The 23,009-nt window shown below is 36.9% G+C and overlaps 1 protein-coding gene across 35 annotated transcripts in view; it reads right to left on the reverse strand.

The window, feature by feature from the left end:
* Ptprd (protein tyrosine phosphatase receptor type D) overlaps window positions 1–23,009 on the reverse strand; it is a 2,581,289-nt gene that overhangs the window by 1,641,365 nt on the left and 916,915 nt on the right. For all 35 annotated transcript variants that reach the window (XM_060365770.1, XM_060365741.1, XM_060365771.1 and 32 more), the window contains exon 5: window positions 9,815–9,856. The gene's annotated coding sequence lies outside the window, so the exon portion shown is untranslated. The remainder of the gene's footprint in view (window positions 1–9,814; window positions 9,857–23,009) is intronic.

Raw genomic sequence — 23,009 nt, forward strand, 5'->3', positions numbered from 1 at the left:
ATAGAATTAAACTCAGTTGATTCTGTATCCCATAGTCTTAACCATTAGAAAACACTCTCTGCCATGAAGATAAATTGATTCCATATTTTTTTTAAGATTCAGCATTACTAGTTTTAGTACAGACTTCTTACATATATTGCATTAAACGGGTAAGTAGTGTTTCGTATACCACATTTTCTATGGTATCATGTAGGCTGGCAAGTCTCGGAGAATAGGCTTCATAAAAAATCTTTAAGTAATCAGCAAGAAAAAGATTTTTTTTTTTTACAAAATTACTCTTACATGCTATGCTCAGGGACTCAGCACAAAGCAATAATTCAAATCCCACAGTAAATATGGGCTTCATTTACTTAGATTTCTTTCATGATAATTCCCTTAGCAACTGTTCACAAAAGAAAATAAACAAACTAACAAAAGAAACTTTCATCTTTCCTTGTGTTTGTGAAACACTGTAATATTTACTCTTCCTATAAATTTTGTGCAAATGGAAATTCTGTTATGTAGACATTAAACTGTTTAGATTTCCTAACAGAAACCAAGTGGTGGAAAAGTGTACTTTTGGCATCTGCAGCTTTAACACAAGTTTTTAAACTTACAATAGTTACCAAATATGTGATGTATATCTGGAGAAACCATAGATTTTTTTTAACATACAAATTATGGCTTCATTTTTTGTTCATTTGTTTTTCTACCAGAAAAGACAATTTCAGAAAGAGTTAAAGTAGTTGAAAATTCAGAGCATAGATTATTATAAAATCATTACCTACTCCTTGGTCAAAACCAGATTATTAGACAAACCTTCTCCTTCCACATCTAAAGCTGGTTATTATAATTTCATAGGAAGAATGTGGGTTTGAAGTCAATTACACCATTTTCCTGATATGTATTTACTCATGTGCTCGATGACTCAGTTTTCCCACTTAACTGTGAATCTCAGTATCCCCATCATAATTTCTTGAAGAGTACATAAAATAAACATGTTATAACACATCCTTCCAAAAGTGCTTTGCCCACCCTGCTCATTGTAACCACAATCCTGTTACCCTGTCCTTCATCTTGTGGCTGTGACTGTGGCTGTGGCTGTTACCCAGCTTCTTTGCTTTTTGCATAGTTTAGAGCCTATTTGAAACCATTACTTGGACACTCTTTTTAATCCTTCCAAAATCTGATCTTTCTAAGTTGTAATTATAAGTAACTTGGCAGTGCTTATGTTTGGATAGAGCCTACTCTGGAGTTGTGGGTGATCCTCTAGTTGCTGGGAAATGTTCCCAGTTACTCACTGTATGCCACCCTAGGGTATCCTAATGCCTTAGTCTGTGTTTTAACTACACAATGTTAACCTCAAGAGAAAACGCTGTACAAAAAGTCATTCTTAATGTATCTTGTTGAAAATAAAGGCAATACTATTCGCAAACACACTCATCACTTTCCTGTGAAGAGAGCATTATCCCATCTATCTTACTTCTAGCCAATTACTTTTTATGGGCGAAGGCTTACACTTTGTTTAAGGCATTTATCTTATTGAGAGCACTATGTAAGCATGAGGCTTCACTCATGAAGTGTGCCCTGTGGTTTTTTAAGACAGAGAGGCTAACATGAGATGGGAGGGAGAGTCAAAGCCAAACTTCAGTCAGACCTACTATGCCATAAGCCTGTCACTTAATGAGATCACCAGAGGCGCTCTGCTTGCAAGACCAACCAAACCATGGCTGTACTATCTGCTGCACACCTCTTCGGACACAAAAAGCCAGAGCCAGAGCAGTGAAAATTACTCACTTTCTTAGTGCACAGACAGTTGCTAAAGGAGTTAGTTGGATATTGATGCCCCATGCTCTGTCTTGCCTAAGCCTGAACAGATATTACCATAAAAGGAGACAGTATGTGAGAAAGCAATCTTCCCCATTTCCATTTCACTATAACCATCATACACAAACTTCCCAATCACACTCACATTTATATACATACAGCAACCAGAACAGCAAATCTATCCTGAACATCACAGGAAACACTCTCTGAATTAAATGTAACCAGAACCTCTTCTAAATAAAAACATACCAGTTTAACAATATTGACGTGATTAAAGAACTCTATACTTTCAAATAGGATTAAGATACCAAGAGTAGGACCCATGCAGAAAAGAAATGGAATGTTCAGAGTATGCTGTTCAATTCAAAACAAATCAAAATAGATATTTTAAAATTTTTTATATTAATTACAGTTTATTCAATTTGCATCCCTGCTGTAGCCCCTCCTTCATTTCCTCCGAATCCCACCATTCCTCCCTCATTTCCTTCCTGTCCCCCTTTAAGTCCACTGATAGGGGAGGTCCTCCCCTTCCATCTGACCCTAGTTTATCAGATCTCATCAGGACTGGCTGCAATGTCCTCCTCTGTGGCCTAGCAAGGATGCTCCTCCCTCATAAGGGGTGATGGTAGTGGAAAAGCTCCCTTTGAGTTCATGTCAGAGACAGTCCCTGTTCCCCTTACTAGGGTAACCCACTTGATTCCTAAGCTGCCATGGGCTATGTCTTATCACAGGTTCTAGGTTATATCCATGAATAAAACTTTGTTGGAGAAACAGTCTCAGAAAAGACCCTTGTGCCCAGCTATATTTGGTCCTTGTGGTGCTCCTGTCCTCTCCAGGTCTTACTAAATCCTTTTCTCATATGATTCCCTGCATTCTGCCCAAGGTTTGGTTAGGAGTCTCAGTATCTGCTTTGATACACTGCTAGGTAGAGACTTTCAGAGGCGCTCTGTGGTAGACTCCTGTCCTGTTTCTTGTTTTCTCCTTCTTCCAATGACCATCCTGTTTGTCTTTCTAAGTGAGGGTTGATCATCTTACCCATCGTCTTCCTTCTTGTTTAGCTTCCTTAGGTGTACAAATTTTAGTAGGTTTATTCTATCTTACAGGTCTCATATCCACTTATAAGTGAGTATATACCACATGTGTTTTCCTGCTTCTGGGATACCTCACTCAGGATGATCTCCAAAAGATGCTCAAGTATACAACAAGGACTTTGCACAACCATGTTCATAGCAGCTTTATTCATAATAGCCAGAACCTGGAAACAACCCAGATTTCCCTTACTGGAGGAATGGATACAGAAACTGTGGTACATTTGTAAAATGGAATACTACTCAGCAATTAAAAACATGGAAATCATGAAATTTGCATGTAATACATATTTTATACCTTGAATATTCAAACTCTTTAACAAAACATTTTGAAGATATTCACAAAACAATTTTCAAAACAGCCCCACCCTCTGTCAGTACCTTTTGTCAGTCTTGACAGTCAGATCTCTTACTCCTTTGTCTCCATCATTTTATTTCTAGATTGATTGCCTGTGATGCTGGGTTAACATAGTCCATCCTGGATTTCTGATAGTCTGAAATGACACTGGCCGCAGAACTATAGTGCCTCGCAGTGGACAGACATGCACTGACGGACCCAGGCTCTGCTCTGCTCCTCATCTTGGATTTTGTAGTTTTGGCCCTCCTCTAAGTACTATCACAACTCAGAAACCACAGTGCTGGTATAAGAAGAAACTAGAGTCCCTGCTTCCTTGAATGAACTTCTGTGCTCTTCAACTGGATAGCTTTAAACAATGTGTATGAACTCCTCTGCATTTTAAAACTCTGAGAAGTTAGTATTGGCAACTGTCACCATTTTCCTGAGTGACAAACTGTCAGCAAGTCCCCAATTAAGAACTCTGTATCTAGAGTTCCATTGTGTGTTTGTTTACGGTAAGCTCCTGAAAAAAAAACAAAAAACAAAAAACAAAAACAACAACAAAAAACCTTTCTACTTTACCCAATGGCAAATAGCAAATATCTCCTATCCTCAGATATCCCAAAGAGGGTCATTTTTGTCTCTTTCTGAGCTTAATTTTCCTGCACTCTTTAAGGGAGAAAATTACCTCTGAAGCTTCTAATTATTCTCATGTGTATTCTGGGTTATGGGTTACCATCATATAAATTCTCTCGTCCTGTTTCTGTACTACATACCACACACACACACACACACACACACACACACACACACACACAGGCAAACATAAATTTTGCACACACACATATACACAGTTGCTTTTCTCAGGAAAAGTAATACATTCTAATGAAACTATTTTAACACTCTTTAGTACTTATGATCATTTTATGTTAGCAAATTTAAGCTTAATATTAGAAAAATTTAGAGAAGCATTACTTGTACATGTAAAAACTGGAATCAGATGCTTTTAAACAAACAAACTTAGGGGACTTGGAAAGGGGCACGGCGGAGATGAGGGAGGGAGGGAGGAACGGGGAGGGAATGAGGGATTGGGACACGGCTGGGATACAGAGTTAATAAAATGTAACTGATAAGAAAAAAATAAAATTCAAAAAAAAAAACTGTAACTAATGAACAAGGTAGAGCACTGTGGAGAAACAAAAGTAAAAGAGTAACTAAAACAACTATGAGACATCCAGTTAGCTGAGAAAACGTCCAAAATGTTTTTTAAAAAAAGCAATTTTAAAGGATCTCATTTATGTATCATTTTTGAAATGAAAAGTTCATGGAGAGTACAGTGGTGGTTGTGGGCACTCAGAGTCAGCAGGTAGATGAGCAACGGAAGTGGGTGAGTGTGGTTACAAGACCAAGACAGCAATGCAAGGCGTTTCGTAGTTTTGGATCTATTAGAGTTGTCACTGTGCAGCGGGCATGGAAGCATGCACAGATGATCAAATGTAAACCACTCACTTAGAAAAGCTTTGAAAAGCAAAGGGAATGTTTGAACAACAATGATGTTTGGTCTATGTTAGCATCCCAGTGGTGATGTGAGATTAAAGTTTACAGAATAGTTCCATTGGGGAAAAACAGGTAGAGTGTATGAGGACTGCACATTGTTTAATTGCATGTTAGTGTACAATAATCTCAAAAAATTTGATTACATTAAAATAAGTAAAATGGTTACAACTCCTAGTTCCAATTGGCCTCTATTTACCTAATGTTTTTACATAATCTGAATAGAATTGCAGGTACCTAAGATAAAACTGGGATTCATTCTATATCCCTCTCTTTCCTTTGTTTCTTTCTAGCTAAATACAGGGTTTTATAATCATTTACTGGTACATTAGTCTACACCAATATTGGTTTAAACAGTGTAGCAAAACCTTGAAACATGGTTTTTACAGTTCTGGAAGCTGAGCCATCTAATCAGCATGTTCCTAAAGCTATATGGCAAAGGTCCCATTCCTAAAGCTGCACAACTTCTTTCTTCATGGTCTGTAGGGTGAACCTGCTTCAAGATTTTTTAATTAAATTTTTTTACATTAATTACATTTTATTTGCTTTGTATCCCAGCTGTAGCCGCCTCCCTCATTCCCTTCCAATCCCACCCTCTCTCCCTCATCTCCTCCCTGCCCCTCTCTAAGTCCACTGATGGGGAGGTCCTCCTTCCGTTCCATCTGACTCTAGCTTATCAAGAATCTTCAGGATTGGCTGCAATTTCCTCCTCTGTGGCCTGGCAAGGCTGTTCCACCATCAGAAGGGTGGTCAAAGAGCTAGTCCCTGTTCCCTTTACTAGGAACTCACTTGGATACTGAGCTGCTGTGGGCTACATCTTAGCAGGGGTTCTAAGTTATATCCATGAATGGACCTTGGTTGGAGTATCAGTCTCAGAAAAGATTCCTGTGCCCAGGTATTTTGGTTCTGTTGTTCTCCTTATGGAGCTCCTGTCCTCTCCAATTGTTATTAACTCCCCATTCATTCATATGATTCCCTGCACTCTGCCCAAAGTTTGGTTATGAGTCTCAGCATCTGCTTTGATACACTGCTGGGTAGAGATTTTCAGAGACCCTCTGTGGAAGGCTTCTGCCCTGTTTCTTGTTTTCTCCTTCCAATGTTCATCCTGTTTGTCTTTCCAATTGAGGATTGATCATCTTACCCTGAGTCTTCCTTCTTGTTTTTCTTCTTTAGATATACAGATTTTAGTATGTTTATCCTATCTTATGTGTCCAGTATCCACTTATAAGTAAGTATATATACCATGTGTATCTTTCTCCTTCTGGGATACCTCACTCAGAATGATCTTTTCTAGTTCCCACCAATTGCCTGCAAATTTCATGATTTCCCTTTTCTTTTTTAATAGCTGAGTAGCAATCCATTTTGTAAATGTACCAAAATTTCTGTATGCATTCCTCCTCTGAAGGATATCTGGGTTGTTTCCAGGTTCTGGCTATTACGAATAAAGCTGCAACGAACATGGTTGAACACATGTCCTTGTTGTGTACTTGAGCATATTTTGGATATTTGTCTAGGAATGGCTGTGGAGTCATCCTCAGTGTTTTCAAAGATCAGCATGTGTGTGGCATTACATAGTTCTATTGCTGTATGAAGCCAAATAAAATGCAACGGCTGGCTTTCATTTTGACCCACTTCAGCTTTTTTACTTGAAATGGGCATAACTTCTGCTTATAAAACATTATCAAATCTGAAGTGATAGTCTAGTAAGTTCTACATAATTTTCATAAAGCATACTTTGTTTTTGTAAACACAAACAGGGCAGAAATTTCTTAAATCTTTAAGTTTTGGTTTTATTTCTTTTTATTTGCTCAAAAATTTCTTCTTGACTAATAGAACAAGGTTCTAGAAAGCCCCAAATTATTGAAAGCTCCTGGTAATGTCCTTGGTTGTCCAGGACTACTCAATCACAAGCCCCTGTTGCTCAAGACACCATGCACTTGAGTTGTGGCATGTTGAGAAATCAAGCTACATCTGAGATAGCCTTTCCTCCCTCTCAGTTAGCTTTCTTACTGACAAAGGGTGCCTTGCATACTGCCGGGGGAGCAAAGTTATCTATTGTCCTAGGAAACTGTGGTTCCCAGGGGCTATAATAGTTATAATAACAATATGTCTGGCAAGTTATGCCCATTGGTGCAATAGTGGCACCATTATTATAAGAGTAACTAATCACTTTTAGATCTAAGACATGTCACATAGGAGAAAAATCATGCCTGGTACTGATCACCTAGTCAAGAACCAGTAATCAAGGAGGTTATGTGCCTCAGGTAATCACTTTCTAGTAATGTCTTGCTAAATGGAAATGATGGTTAACTGTCTTCATAAGGTTTATACCCACAGATTAGTGTCACTCTTATCCTAAACTACAGAAGCTTAATTTTGCAGCAGGAACTGACTAATACATACTTATAACCTGTCAAAAAATAGAAAGTAAGTGATTGTGGAATATTCTGCTCTAAATGAGACAGCGATCTTATTTCTTCCAGGAATCATAAAACACTGTGAAAGAGGAAATGAATGAATGAATGAATGAATGATTAAATGAATAATTAAATAAATAAGTAAAAGATGTAGAGTTTGGGAAGGATTGCTGTGTAATGGTGACTTCTAATCTTGACATGTCTATTGCACTCATGATCTCAATATAGGTGTCTACCCACACAAGACCTTATCAAGATTGGCCGTGTCAGCATTGGACCATGAATAAAGTAATCATTCAGGATGCTCTGTTCCTCACTGAGGCACTGTAGGTAGTTAACAGGTGCTAAGAAGGGTATGTGTTGGGTTATTCAGCGGTGTAGCCACTGGTAGTTTGCCCTTGTGCCAGTAAGTAGCCTCTACTCCTGAGAGCATTTGCAACTATGCCCATGACATCCAAAACTAAAAATAAGGGATATCGACTGAAGAAAGGACTTGTGGGAAGAAAAGTTTCTGAGAAGTGCTGAGAAGGTTGAAAATTACCAAAATTCAGAGAAGATAAGTACAGTATTGTTAATGAATTAGAAAACAATCCATTCTTCAAATCATTTCTCTTGATGGTGTGGCCATGAAGATCAAAGATACTTTCAAGCCTTCATTTATAAATATTATTGGCTAAATGTCTGATTTTTTTGCTCACAAATTCCATATTCTATAAAAATACACAAACACAATTCAGCCAAGACCAAGGATGTATTTTTCTCTAGATTTTAAAAAACCTGCTGAGGCTTCATCAAAGTCAGATGTATTTCCACTGTGTATCTCTAAGCTGTTCAAGCTTCTTTCCACCATTAATTTCCAAAGCATCTCCATGCTTCAGGCAGTATTTACAATAGTACCTCATTTTGATATCAAAGTGTGTCTTAGTACAGCCTGTTGCAATAAAATGTCATGTACCAGGTGTAGAAAGAACACAAATTTCTTTCTCAGAGTTTTGAAGGCTGAAAGCCTAGGATCAAGATATCAAGAAGAAAGATTAATTCAGTGCCCCTCTCTGGCTTACAGGTGGCAAGGCAGATGTTTTATTCTCCATATTTCATCCAATCAGAAAGAGTTCTACTTTTACAACTTAACTCTAATAATCTCCTAAAAGCCTTTCCTTAAATATAATCAAAATGATAACAAATATTCCCATATATAAACTACAGGGAGAGACAACTATGCCCAAACATGGAGCGTTCTATGTTGCAAAACAGACTGCTATTGGCTTACTAAATTAAACTAGCCCACATCTATTATCTTGTAGATTAAGAATACGGCTAAGAATGGCTTCCTTGGATGTCTGAAATCAAGGTGACACCTAGGTTGGGTCTTATCTGGATTAGTTAGGAATATATCCACTTCCAATTTTATGTCAGTTTTCTGCAGGGTTTATTCCATTATGATTGTTTGACTAAGGGTCCGGGTCAGTCTCAGCATGTGCCATGCACCTCAAGTGCTTTCCTTATTCATTGTAGTGTAACTTTGTCCACAGAACTTCTCACATCCTGTAGTAAGTACTAGAAAATTTCATTTTGCCTCATATTTACTTGTCATGATATCATGCTTTAAGTAAGGATTCTCTTGTTATTTCCTTTGGGTAAAAGCACTGAACCTTGGTGTATCTTGTGGGCAATATTCAGTTTTCTGAATATTGGTCCCTCCCCTTTACTGTTCTCAAGTACATACTTGTCCGGCTTTTCACATACAGGTTTTCCTCTATACCCATTCTATTTGTCTCCATCAAATGCAGTTTTTGTAGTGTAGTAGTTATTACATTTTCCCTACAGTTCTTTCTAAGCATACCCAGCCTTTTGACATTGGGACATGACATTGTCACCTATGACATTCCTACTCAAAACCAAACAATAAAGTTAATAATGATAACAACAACAATAATAATATCCCATAATGCTTTAGCTTTATAATTTTCTGTTGACCATGTCTCTATGGAGTGTGGGTTGGACTCACCCTTGTCTTAAGATTCAGTTACTACATTTTAACCCTCCTCAATGTATCTGATTGCAAAGCTATGTTAACGTTTCAGTGTAAAAGGCTAATACCAGGAACTGGCTATGCATGTCTCCTGACTTCTGTTGATAGTGCTTTATGTACCTCTTACTGAGCAGTGAGCTTTTGAAGGTTCATGAATGCTAGTTTTCAAACTGATTGATAATTCTATCTAACTTGTTCACTGAAAATATAGCACATCTAAAATATTTTACAGTTCATATATTCTATTTCTAATAATATTTTGCCAGCATCATTAAAAAAACACCTTAGCTGAACCCTGGAAATGTTTCATTGTCATATTGAGAAGCCATCAGTGATAACAGTTTGCTAGAATCTGTGATGCTTGTTAGAGTTTGTGTGGATTAAAGACTTTTGATACACAGACAATCGTTTTATCTGACAAATAGACGGCGGATTTTCTCATGTATATATTTTGCAAGAAGAGAGAGGGCAACATATACGATTTGTAATCATAATGCTATATTTCTAGCCATGCATCATTAATACAATTATCAAAATATATTGACATTGTGCACATAAAGAATGTGTGAATTATACACACCTTCATTCAAGGCACCTTATGCTGTGGTCTCAGGACAGGAACCTAATAAAAGAAAAAAATTATTAATGAAGAAGTGGTTCAATACTTAGACATAAAACTAAAACATGCTTTAAGCCTCTATCCATGATCACAATGCATATCAATATTCCTTTTAGCTTAAAAAGATATATAATCTTTGCCTTTTTAATTAAAGTTCAATAACAAAAAAGGGTGAACCATGAGTATGCTAACCCAGCTGTCAAACTGAGCCTCTAAGAAACCCTATTCTTTTATGTCTTAATGCTTTTTTGCCTCAGGAATAAGTGAAGGAATAGATTCTGATTCATAATTCTGTCAATTTTATGCCAATAATCATACTTCACAAAAATGCTACATAAGAATAACAGGAATAAGAAACAGGTTAAACATATTGAATCATAATAAAAGCCTGACAACATTTGCTCATCAAAAAGTGGCAGTGGAGACCAATTAAAGCTAACAGCAAGTCATTATTATGGTAATAACGCATTAAGGTTTCTCAATGAATCTGGAATGAATACACAGATAATAGACTTGACTGTGTTTAAATGAACTTGGGCCCTTTAGAAATCAAAAGATGAAATAGAACCAAATAGCCTCACTTCAATTTTATTATTCTATTAGATTTCTAATTTCCAAATATTTTCAGACATACTCCATAAAGGCACACATATAAATCTGAGGACTTGCTTGGCAAATGTGTTGATAACAATTATAAGAACGTCAGTGAAAAGTATGAAGAAGGAAGAAAACCTATGATTTATGTATGTTTTGGTGTCATATGAACATACATATATGTCATATAATATGTTATATATATGTACATATAATTTTACTCATATGTAAAAAAAACCCAGAAACTTCAGAATGTAATATTCATTATTATCTATACCAGTATGTTCAAGTGAAAATTTTACCATAAATGATGAATAACAACACATTTAAAAACAAGTTTCTTTTATATTCCATACTTTAAAAACCTGAAAAAGACTGTGTTTCTAAAGGTGTCTATGTTGATAACCAAGTGAGAGATTTTAAATTATAATTTAGGAGATTTTGATTGCTGTATAGAAATTATACACAAGTTTCTGACAGTGGGAGGAAACCAAGACCATGAGCATTCTAGAGCAAGGCATTGCAGTCGATATAAGGGTGCAGAGGAGAGTACGCAAGTATGTAAACAGACATGAACACACATCTGTGCACACGTTTTTGAATGCACATACTTGCATGTGTGCACAAACACCTGCGGACATACTCATATGCACACAAACATAAGAGGCATAAAATCACTCTATATTCACACAAGTATAAACACAAAAATATTCTAGATCAAATTCTTTTTCTTTACAAACAAAACTATAATTGGATGCTTCCCAGAGTTAGATCTTTGTTTCTTGTATTATCAGGCACTTTTAGTTTTATACAATTATCAGTCTCAGAGACTCAGCTCTCTCTGAGTTGATTGTAAATGTAAATTAATTATCCCTAATGAATTGCTTAGAATAATTTGTGGGACACTAGAAGTGGCAGAACAGTGCCATCTCTGAAAAACTACAAAACACTGATACCCATAAATAACCCCCAATGTTTTGTTTTTTTAATGTCAATTTCTTAATGCACCTTACCCCTCACATTTCTGCTCTATTCTTCATTTTCTGTGTGAAATTGCTGTTTATTACTTTTCTTCCTGTTATATACAAAATGCAGGAGGAACATAGGCACAGAGAGTAAGCTTCTACTTAAGAGAAACTGAAGTAAAAGTGGCCATACTTTTCACATATTTTCTTTTGTTGGAATGCAGCTTTAAAATGAAACCCAATAGCTTTGTGAATGAGGATTGCACAAATCCCCTAGGGTCTCTTTCTTATTTAGCTTTCTCAGGAATATAGATTTTAGAATGTTTATCCTCTATTATTATATGGCTAGTATCCACTTACAAGTGAGTATATACCATATGTGTCTTTCTGATTTTGTGATACCTCACTCAGGATGGTCTTTTCTAGTTCTCACCATTTGCCCACAAATTTCATTATTTCATTGCTTTTAATTACTGAGTAGTATTCTATTGTGTAAATGTAACACAATTCTGTATACATTCCTCGTTTGAGGGACATCTGAGTTCCTTCCAAATTCTGGTAATTAAAAATAAAGCTGCTACGAACATGGTTGAGTAAATATCATTGTTGTATATTTGTGCGTATTTTGGATATATGCCTACTAGGAGTGGTATAACTAGATCTTGCTTATTCATCACTCAGAAAGAAAATGTGATGGATATCAGAAGAGGGAGAAAACAAGGAACAGGACAAGAGCCTGCCACAGAGGGCCTCTGAAAGACTCTAGTCAGCTGGGTATGGAAGCAGATGCTGAGACTCATAGCCAAACTTAGGGCAGAGTGCAGGCAATGTTATGAAATAAGGGGGAGATAGAAAGACCTGGAGGGGACAGGAGCTCCACATGGAGAGCAATAGAACCAAAATAATCTGAGACCAGGGGTCTTCGCAAAGACTTATACACCAACCAAGGACCATGAATGGAGATAACTTAGACTCCTTGCTCATATGTAGCCCATAGCAGCTCAGTCTTCAAGTGGGTTCCCTCGTAAGGGGAGCAGGGATTGTCTCTGAAATCAGGGGCCAGCTTTTGATCACCTCTCCCTGGGTGGAGTGCAGCTGTACCAGGACACAGAGGATTCCCTATACTCTGCCGAAGGTTTGGTTATGAGTCTCAATATTTGCTTTGATACACTGCTAGGTAGAGTCTTTCAGAGGCCCTCAGTGGTAGGCTCCTGTCCTGTTACTTGTTTTCTTCTACATCTAATGTCCATCCCATTTGTCTTTCTGAGAGAGGGTTGATCATCTTACCCAGGGTCCTCTTTCTTGTTTATCTTCTTTAGGTGTACAGATTTCAAAATGTTTATCCTATTTTATAGGTATATGTCATGTGTGTCTTTCTCCTTCTTGGATACCTCACTCAGAATGATCTTTTCTAGATCCCACAATTTGCCTGAAAAATTCATGATTTCCTTGTTTTTAATTGCTGAATAGTATTCCATTGTGTAAAAGTACTACAATTACTTTATCCATTCCTATGTTGATGGACATCTGGGTTGTTTCCAGGTCCTGGCTATTACAAATAAAGCTGCTACAAACATGGTTGAGCAAATGTCCTTGTTGTGTACTTGAGCATCTTTTGGATATATGCCTAGGAGTGGTATAGCTGGGTCTTGAGGTAGCACTATTCCTAATTGTCTGAGACAGCACCAGATTGATTTCCAAAGTGCTTGCACAAGTTTACATGCCTAACAGCAATGGAGGAGGGTTCTCCTTTCTCTGCCTCTCCAGCCTGGGTTGTCACTTGAGTTTTTAATTTTAGCCATTTTGATGGGTGTAAGGTGAAATCTCGGGGTTGTTTTGATTTGCTGAGGATGTTGAGCATTTCTTTAAGTGTTTCTCTGCCATTCTGTATTCCTCTATTGAGAATTCTCTGTTTAGCTTTGTACCCCATTTTTTTAATTGGATTGCTTGATTTATTGCTTTTTAACTTCTTTAGTTCTTTATATACTCTGGATATCAGCCCTCTGTCAGATATAGGGTTAGTGAAGATCCTTTCCCAGTCTGTAGGCTGTCATTTTGTTCTGACAGCAGTGTCTTTTGCTTTTCAGTTTCTTGAAGTCCCTGTGCCAATGAGTTCTAGGCTCAGTATCCAAGTGGGTACACTAGTAAGGGGAACAGGGACTATTTCTGACATGAACTCAATGGCAGGCTCTTTGACCTTCCCCCCACACCTGAGGGAGGAGCAGCCCTGCTAGGCCACAGAGGAGGACTGTGTAAGCAGGCCTGAAGATACCTGATAAGCTAGGATCAGATGAAAGGGGAGGAGGTCCTGCCGTATCAGTGGACTTGGAAAGGGATAGGGAGAAGATGAGGGAAGGACAGTGGGATTGGAAGGGAATGAGGGAGCAGGATACAGCTGGAATACAAAGTTAATAAACTCTAACTAATATTAAAAAATAAAAATTATTTAAGAAAAGAATAGCTTTCTCATTTTTGTTTGTTCTGAAATAAGAAATTAATTACTATTAATAAAACTAATATACAGTTCCACTCATGTTAATTTAAAGGGTCCTATGAAAACTTCCATCATACATGGGATTGAAGCAGATGCTAAGACTCACAGCTAAACTTTGGGCAGAGTGCAAGGAGTCTTACCACATTATTTAAAAAACAAATATTTAAAAGGAGTAAATTTTTTACTAAATCTTGTAGAAACTTGCACTTGACTTAATTTCTGTCTTTTTTAAATTTTCTTTTTAAAAATTATTTAATTTATTTATTTCTTACAGTTTATTCACTTTGTATTCTCATTGTAGTCCCCTCCTTCTCCTCCTAGTCCCACCCACACTCCCTCTTCTCCTACTATGCCCTTTCCCTAGTTCCTTGATAGGGGATGACCTCCTCCCCTACTATCTGACCCTAGCTTATCAGGTCTCATCAAGGCTGGCTGCATCATCTTCCTCTGTGGCCTGACAAGAATGCACCAACCCAGAGAGATGTGATCAGAGAGCTGGTCACTGAGTTCATGTCAGAGACAGCTGCTCTTCCCATTACTAGGGAAGCTACTTGGAAACTTAGAAGCTTATGGAGTTACCAAGAAATTGAAGAAGATATTAGAAGATGGAAATATCTCCCATGCTCATAGATCAGTAGGATTAACATAGTGAAAATGGCTGTCCTACCAAAAGCAATCTACAGATTCAGTGCAATTTCCATCAAAATACCAACACAATTCTTTACAGACCTTGATAGAACAATTCTCAATTTCCTATGGGAAAAAAAAGATTTGCTATAGCAAACCTGTACAACAACAGATTATCTGGAGGTATCTCCATCCTGATCTCAAGCTGTACTATAGAACATAGTAATAAAAACTGCATGATACTGGCATGGAAACAGAATGGTGGATCAATGGAATTGAATCAAAGATACTGAAATAAAACCACACACCAATGGACACCTGATTTTTGACAACGAAACCAAAACCATACAATAGGGAAAACAACAACAACAACAAATCTCTAATAAATGGTTTTGCTCTAACTGGATGGCTACATGTAGAAAAATGCAAATAGACACATATTTATTACCCTGCTGAAAAGTAAAGTCTAAGTGGATCAAAGATTTCAACATAAAACCAGATACACTAAATCAGTTAGAAGAAAAAGCGGGGAACAACCTTGACCTCTTTGGCATTGGAAATAACTTCCTGAACAGAACACTGACTAATGGTCATTTTCAAGATTGAGAAAACATCTTTACTGATAGAGCATTGGCCTGAGGAGGTATGCTGTCCTCCAAACAAAGATGCCTTACACACTGGAGATAGATTTCAGAGGGGAAATGCATATATTTTACATAGCTTGTGATAAAACCAGATGTGCATGTGAGTATAAAGACTTCATAACAATCTCCAGATGATCATGAATTGCAATATATTTCAAGTTGGTGATGATATATAATAACCATTCAATAACTAAAGTATCTAAAATATGTATTTGTTCATTGTATTTTAAAAAGAAACCAACTATTTTATTAGATTGGCATTATGAACAAAAATATGTTCCTCTAAATCATTTTTCTACACCATTGTACCTCTGAATGTAAGTACAGTTAGATATGGGGCCTATAAAAACATAATTAATGTTAAATGATGCCAAAGGTCTGGGAACTAATCTAATGTGGTTTTGTTCTCAGAGAAAAAAAAGTTAGGACACAGACACAGAGACTATTAAGATGAAGAGAGACTGTCCACCAACAGAGGTCACCAGCTTCCTTATGTGTGATTTCATTTGACTGTGATGTGGACTGTACAACAACATCAAACATACTGTTTGCTTTTCCAGTCCTTCTGCTGATTATATTATTCAAATTCAAATTTGAATAATATAAAAATGAGTATCTATTGATCAAGCCACCCAGAGTATGAAACTTTGTTGTGACCACCTCAGAAAGCCAATACATCTGTTGGAACTGCTTATTGGTGGGCATATTCTTTCCTTTTCAACATTCCAATGTTTCCCTCAAAGCAGCCATGTCTAGAACTAAAGAAAGACCTTTGCTATGGCAAAGACCTTACCTGCAGAAAATGGGTTTTTTGTGGGTCTGTCCTTTTTCTACAATAGTAAATGTGTTTAATTTTTTTTGAGATTATTACATAATTACATAATTTTCCTCCCTCTATACTTTGCAATGTGTACTTCCTTGTTCTCCTTTAATCTCATGGCCTCTTTGATGTTAACTGTTGGTGTGTGTTGTCCTAAATTTTCAGATACAACCTTTTCAATACTAAATACATAACTGTAACCCACTCCATCCTACAGTGTTTTGTTTATGTATATGTTTTCAGTGATAACCATTGGTATTGGTATTGGATAACTAATTGTTGTGCTCTTCTTGGAAAACAATATTTCTCTAGCTCTCAACATTCCTCAGTTTATTTTAGTTCCTTGTCTATGGATTGAGCTTTGTCCCACTCACATTAGCATTATTTACTGGTGTTCTTGTTTGTGCCATTTTTAGACAGCTACATTGGTGAGACTTCATAGGTATAGCTTTGACTTTTCTAGGATTCATAATCTTATAGCTAACTTCCTGTTCTTTTGACTCCCAAACTCTTTCATCCCTCTATTCAGCAATTATATTTGAGACTAAGTGCAGGATATAAGTGTAAATATCTTTTTAATACAGTGAGTCTAGTCGTTAAAAAGCAGTCTAAAGGAAATTGCTAGTTTGACTGGCAGTATAGATTGGAGAACATTTACTAGAATGTTTCAATGACAGAGAAAAATATTTTGTCCCTTTTACCCAGCTGTTTACATTCTACATGTTTCTCAAAAGGAATGGTCACAGATGCTCACAAACATTTATATATACAGCTAATCCACTTAGTACTTTCACTAGATAGCTCTTCGGTACATAAGCAAACTAAATGTTTCAGACTGGGGTGATATCACATAAGAAAGAAAACAAAATGTTTTTGTGTGTGAAGGGATAGATAAGCATTGTCCCTCCAAAACAATTTAATCGAATGTGTATATTAAGTGATTTTACAATTGTCAGTGTAAAGATAAAAGGATTCCAATAAAATAAAATAAATCAAAATACCAAGGAATTCCTTTGTCTCTGCCAATATATTTTCCTTACTTCCCTATATTTGCCTGAGTTTTGGCCTGTGTATTTGTGGTGGTAGTGGTGGTGATGGTAGTGGTGGTTGTGTGTATATGTGTAAAGGCCATAGGTTGATGTTGCTGTCTTCTTTAATTTCTATTAACTTTATTTACTTAAGCAGACTCTCTAGCTTAATGCAGAGCTCATTGAGTTCACTAGTCTAGCTAGCCAACTTGCCCTAGGTTTCTCACCAGCTGGTGTTTATTTGGGTACAGGAGATCTAACCTCAGTCCTCATATTTGCATGGCAAGCCCTTGATGTATGGAACAATATCCCAACCCCCAAATTTACCTTTCACAAGTGAGAAAGTAAGCACCCTTTTTTCTAAGTAGACAAGAGTTATATCTGTTTTTTTGTTTGTTTTTTTGTTTGTTTGTTTGTTTGGTTTTGTTGTTGTGGTGGTGGTGGTTTAGAAGAGGACAGGAGACAAGAGAAAGTGTTTGCTACAGGTAATCTTAAACACAATATGCAACTCCTACATTCTTGAAATGATCTGTCTTTCTGTATGCCCACAGTGATGAGCACTGATAGTGCCCAAAGGGAAATCTTTAATTCCCTCACAGAGATACAGAATGTCACATAATGTACAATATAAAGCCATGCTCTATGTACTGCCGTTATGTTCAATGTTCTATGATTGCCTGTTTTATGGATTATACAGTTTTATTAAAATGGAACAAACATACCTTAATTACATGACCTACAACTAAGACTTAACACATTTATAGTTCTAGAAATAAGCTAGTGTACCCTGCACATACTCACAAATGCCAGTTTCTGTTGCTAAGGTTAGAGTGACATCAGGATGCATAGAACATTCTACTACCTATTTCTTTTCATAAATTGGCAATGACAGGAAAAATACATATCATATAGCATGCAGAATGTGTATAAAGAACAGATATAAAGAATTTTTGTTAATATCTTTCACTAGTCTTATTGTTTGTTGTGTGTTATCTAATTATATAATCTGTTATTACATAGTATGTACTCTAAAATAAGGCCATATTTTATTTCAGAATATAACAGTTATTTTACAATAAATATAATAATTGTGGAGGACCAACAAAGGCTAATTGATGGCTTCTACTTGGTGCCTTAAGGTTTTCTTTGTCCAAATATTAATATACAAAATGACTTATGATGACAGTGACATGGACAGCACCAGGGGGATGGCCAGGCCACTATGTACTCTAAAGCCAGCAATATTGTACTGGTTTTACTCTGTTCAATGGAACATCTGATATTTAATTTGCTTCTGTAAAAGAATTTACATCTTAAAATTAATTTTCTTGAATTAAGATTCTGTAGGGGTGCATATTTGATACTTCCCAGAAACAGTGGAAGAGTGACATGCAAAGGTATTTGGAATGTATTGGGCACTAATTAGGCTTGTTGCCCAGGGCTCACTGACATGTCTCTGTGTTCTTAGATAAATTGTGAGTCCTCACGGGGCAGAAAAACTATCCAAACCACCCCATAGTGGATATAGTCAACTTCCAAAGCTAACAAAAGGCACACATCTGAATAAACAATACACGTTTAATATTTCCTTTATAAGCCACTTGTCTACTTAAGTAGGATGCTGTGAAGAGGTGGTTCAGAAGTGAAGAGCACTGACTGCTTCTCCAGAAGAGCAGAGTTCTATTCCCAGCACGTATATGTTGGTTAAAAATCGTCTGTAACTTCAGTCTCAGGTGACTACAGAAGCCAGTAAAAGGTATCATGACCCTAGAACCCCCTAGATGTAGCCCATGATAGCTCAGTATCCAAATGGGTTTCCTAGTAAGGGGAACAGGGACTATTTCTGACATGAACTCAATGGCAGGCTCTTTGACCTCCCCACCCACCGTGGGAGGCTTTCTAGGCCACAGAGGAGGACATTGCAGGCAGTCCTGAAGAAACCTGATAAGCTAGGGTCAGATGAAAGGGGAGGAGGTCCTCCCCTATCAGTGGACTTGGAAAGGGACAGGGAGAAGTTGAGGGAAGGAGGGTAGGATTGGGAGGGAATGAGGGAGCGGGATCGAGCTGGGATACAAAATTAATAAATATTTTTATTATGTAACTAATATTAAAAATACAAAAAAAGTGTCAACTAAACCCATTAAAAAATAAATAAAAGGTACCATGACAAAGTGCACACATATGAGGGGGAAAACATTCATATATATATGATTTTATAAAAATATATATATATATTATTTTATAAAGAGACTGCATTCTTTAAAGGAGGTATTACACTTTAATACATATTGTAAGTGTTCATCCAAAGTTGGGGAAATTTTCAATATATTCAAAGTACCATGGCCTCTATGCATTTCCTCTGTTCCAGGTTTGTGGATACTGTGAGGAACCTACAGTCCTAAAGAAAAGTTCATCAAAATATTCTCTTCCTTATCTCGTAAATGCTTGGTTTCAGAAAGCTCATACCTCTTACAACAAAAGAACAGTCACACTGGGGCAATGCAATCAGCACTGCCACTTTGATGCACTTTTTCATAAGAGGCAGGATGGAGGACGCAGGCTCTTTGTTATTACTGAATGCTGGACTTGGGTTCCAGCTCAGAAATCTGAATGCCCCATAATCATCAATCAATACTAGGCATTAATGAATCTGTCACCTCACAATATTATCAACTAATTACATCAATAATCGGATCCCATATTACTTTGTCTTCTTAATTTTAACCACAGAGACTTGCCCATGAAGGTCACTTGCTTTATAGTGCTGCTAACACAGGCACATCATTAATGAACTAGTTAAAATATTTCTCTGAAGCAGAAGGGCTGTATCCTTGTGAATTTAAACCATTTTCAAAAGGAGGGGAGATAGGACCTTAAATTCTAGATTTGTCAAAAATTTTATAACTTTGGGAAAGTCATTTTGCTTCTTTGGCTTTCATTTTCTTCCTCATATAATGGAATAATTAGAAGTGCAACATGATGATTCACAAATTTATGAATTCTATTCTAATTCAATATCTAAGTTTTCAAGTGGAGGACAATGTGGCCTATAAAATTTCACACATTATCCTCAAACTAGATTTGTTTTTCTGATTCCAATTTTATTCTCATCTGAACCCATCTTCTATTCACTACAGGGAGATTTCCCCAAAGGTTAATCCATTCCAGGCTGTCCTCTCCTGAAGTCACATGATAGCCTACTACCTTCTATGCTAATACAGACATGTTTTGGTCTATCTGTTTTAGAAGTTGGTGGCTGCTGTTCAGCTACACTACCCTTCAGCTCCAGAGATGGCAGAGAACCTGCTGTAATTTGCTTTTGTATTTTTCATATTGTTTTCCTGTTTCTACACTAAAGAAAGCCCTATTCAGCCTGAATCTTGTTACACTCATCTCACACCATTCTCTCTCCTAGCTTTTGCCTGGTTTATTTATCTAACATGAAGACTTCTGGAATATCTTCCACTCTTTGTGATAATCCTGAAGTGGAACTGCTGTTTTATTTTCTCTCTTTCAAAGTACTTGGAAGTTGATACACAGAAGGATTTTGCTTTTATGTTATATCTATCACCTACCACAATGCCTAGCACAAAGACACGAGAAAATATCAGTTGACTGTAAGCATGAAAGAATAAACAATATGTCTCATGGCCATATTATAGTCTCTCTTTTCCCATGTGCTAAATCCAAAGTATAGTCTATTAGTTTCTTATACCTCACAACAGTGAACCAAGCATGTGAGTTGAACAATGACCCTGGCTGAAGCTTGTCAGGACCAATACAGTGTCTTCCAATAGACATATGACTTTTTAAAAATCCTTTTCTTTCAAAATTTAAATTGGAAACAAAAGGGAAGATCAATATAGCCTTGTAAGGCACCATTTATATCTACTCTCCAACAACTGCTCACTTCCACTTCACAGCACAGCAGACAGCAGATCTCATTCATTAACTAGATAATAGCCAGCTAATTTTAAGCACGTTTTCCAAGTAGTCAGAAAACACGTTCTCCTATCTTCTCAGTTGAAAGGCATAAAATTGGGAGTTCAACTCTAAAAATACCTGTGATGTTAAACATTCTGTGAGGATGATCTAGGTGCCACGGAAGAGAGATTTAGAGAGCTTTATACATATGTAACTTGACTCATAATTGTTCACATTTTGAAATCCTTGTGTTTTCCTGCCTAACCTGCACCAGCACAGGAAGTACACTGGGATTGAAAATACTCTTACATCTGGAGCTCAGATCTGTTGCTGCAAAATATGATGATAAAAATAGATTTTGTTTAGACAAGTGTCAAGCGCTTATTTTGAAGCAGGGAAAATTCCTAAAAGATATTTGCTACAGCTTTTATCTGAAGTACTGCCCCAAAACACAAGAACATGTTCTTGAGTGTGCACAAACCCACAAAGATCTGAAATGCATGTGTCTCCTTGGGACATATACTGCTATTCAGGAGCAGGGACTGAACACTATGCACAGCAGGTCTTTAAGCAAACATGGCTGCTTTTTGACAGGTCTCTCTCTCTCTCTCTCTTTTTTTTTTTTTTTTTTTTTTTCAGAAATGGCTTCGGACTCCTAGTGGCCACTTGAGGTTTTACTCATTCAGGAATTTGATAATACAGTGTGGTATGTGAACATGAACCCCAGAAGACATTTTGAATGTCATTCAAGTAGTATTTAATGTGTATTTTGAGATCTGTTAAAATTAAAATTGATAGGTAAATAAGATGAAGGTTTTCTTAGTGTCTGTGATGATTAGTCTTCATTGCCAGCTTGACTGGAAATGGCAAGCCACCATGTACAGCAATGAAAAACTTTTTTGTAGAGGGACAACCCACCCTAAATAGAGTGTACGCATTCCAGTGACAGTCCAGACATAAAGAGGCTGAAGGAAGAAGCTTGGCTCCTGCCTGCTTGCCTTCACTCTCATTGGCAAATTCATGTGCATTATTACTGATGATACTCTGGCTATGTCTGTTGCATTCATTCACTGTTAGAATAACTCAGCCTCTTTGGGCTTCCAAATGTGGACTGAGGACCAGTGACTTCCCAGTTATCTTCTAGGCCTTTAGTAGCAGGCTGAGCAGCTACCAACTCCTCTGCCTCTTTTTTTTTTTTTTTTTTTTTTCAATGCAGTTTATTCAGGAACATTGAACAATCCTCGGACCCTGGGGAAAGCCAGCCCACAGCTTAAATAGCCTCTGGGTAGCCAACCCAGGCGTGCCACGGGGGCAATGCAGATAGGTCCACATACATAGAAGCAAGCCAGATCCTCAGCCTTAGCCAAATGTGGAGTTGTTCTTGAAAATTTCTAAATAGAGGTAAGTTACAAAACTGTTAATTGAAGAAGCAAAATAAGTGTTTTCTGTAATACACAAACACACATGAAAGGCTACATAGGGAAAAGTTTAGGAAGAGTCAAGATTGTGCATACAATTAGTCCATACCTAAAAGTAGACCACTCAGCTCTGAAATTCAAGTCCAGTATTTTCTTCCCTTGACTATGCTGCTGTCTGTTGTAATGACCAAAAATAGCTCTTTGCATTATATACAAATACTATAAAGACAAAGACATTTGCCACTGGAGTTTTACTTCTTGAACTGCAATATCCTATTATCTGAATTGCTGTCACAAACACTCATTATATAGAAAGTGATTCAGGCTTTGAAATAAAATGTCAGCTCTGTTACTTAGGAAATCCTCAGAGTATAAGGTTATTTTGTTGGTCTGGAGTCCCACATTCCTGTTGCCTTAGAAGTTCTTTAGTTTAACACTATTTGGCAAGTAAATAATTCATAAATACCTGTAGACTTAATTACATTATTCAGGAGCCTGAAATGTGAAGCCAAATAATTTAAGTGCATCAAGATAAAGAACCAAATCATCACGAGACTTAATATTCCATATATATAATCATGTTTAAATGATTTGCTTAAATTCCTCCCAGGTTAACAGTGATGAGATTCATTAAAAAAAAAA

Source organism: Meriones unguiculatus, chromosome 12 (assembly GCF_030254825.1).
Source record: "Meriones unguiculatus strain TT.TT164.6M chromosome 12, Bangor_MerUng_6.1, whole genome shotgun sequence".
In the NCBI taxonomy this organism is placed as follows: Eukaryota; Metazoa; Chordata; class Mammalia; order Rodentia; family Muridae; genus Meriones; species Meriones unguiculatus.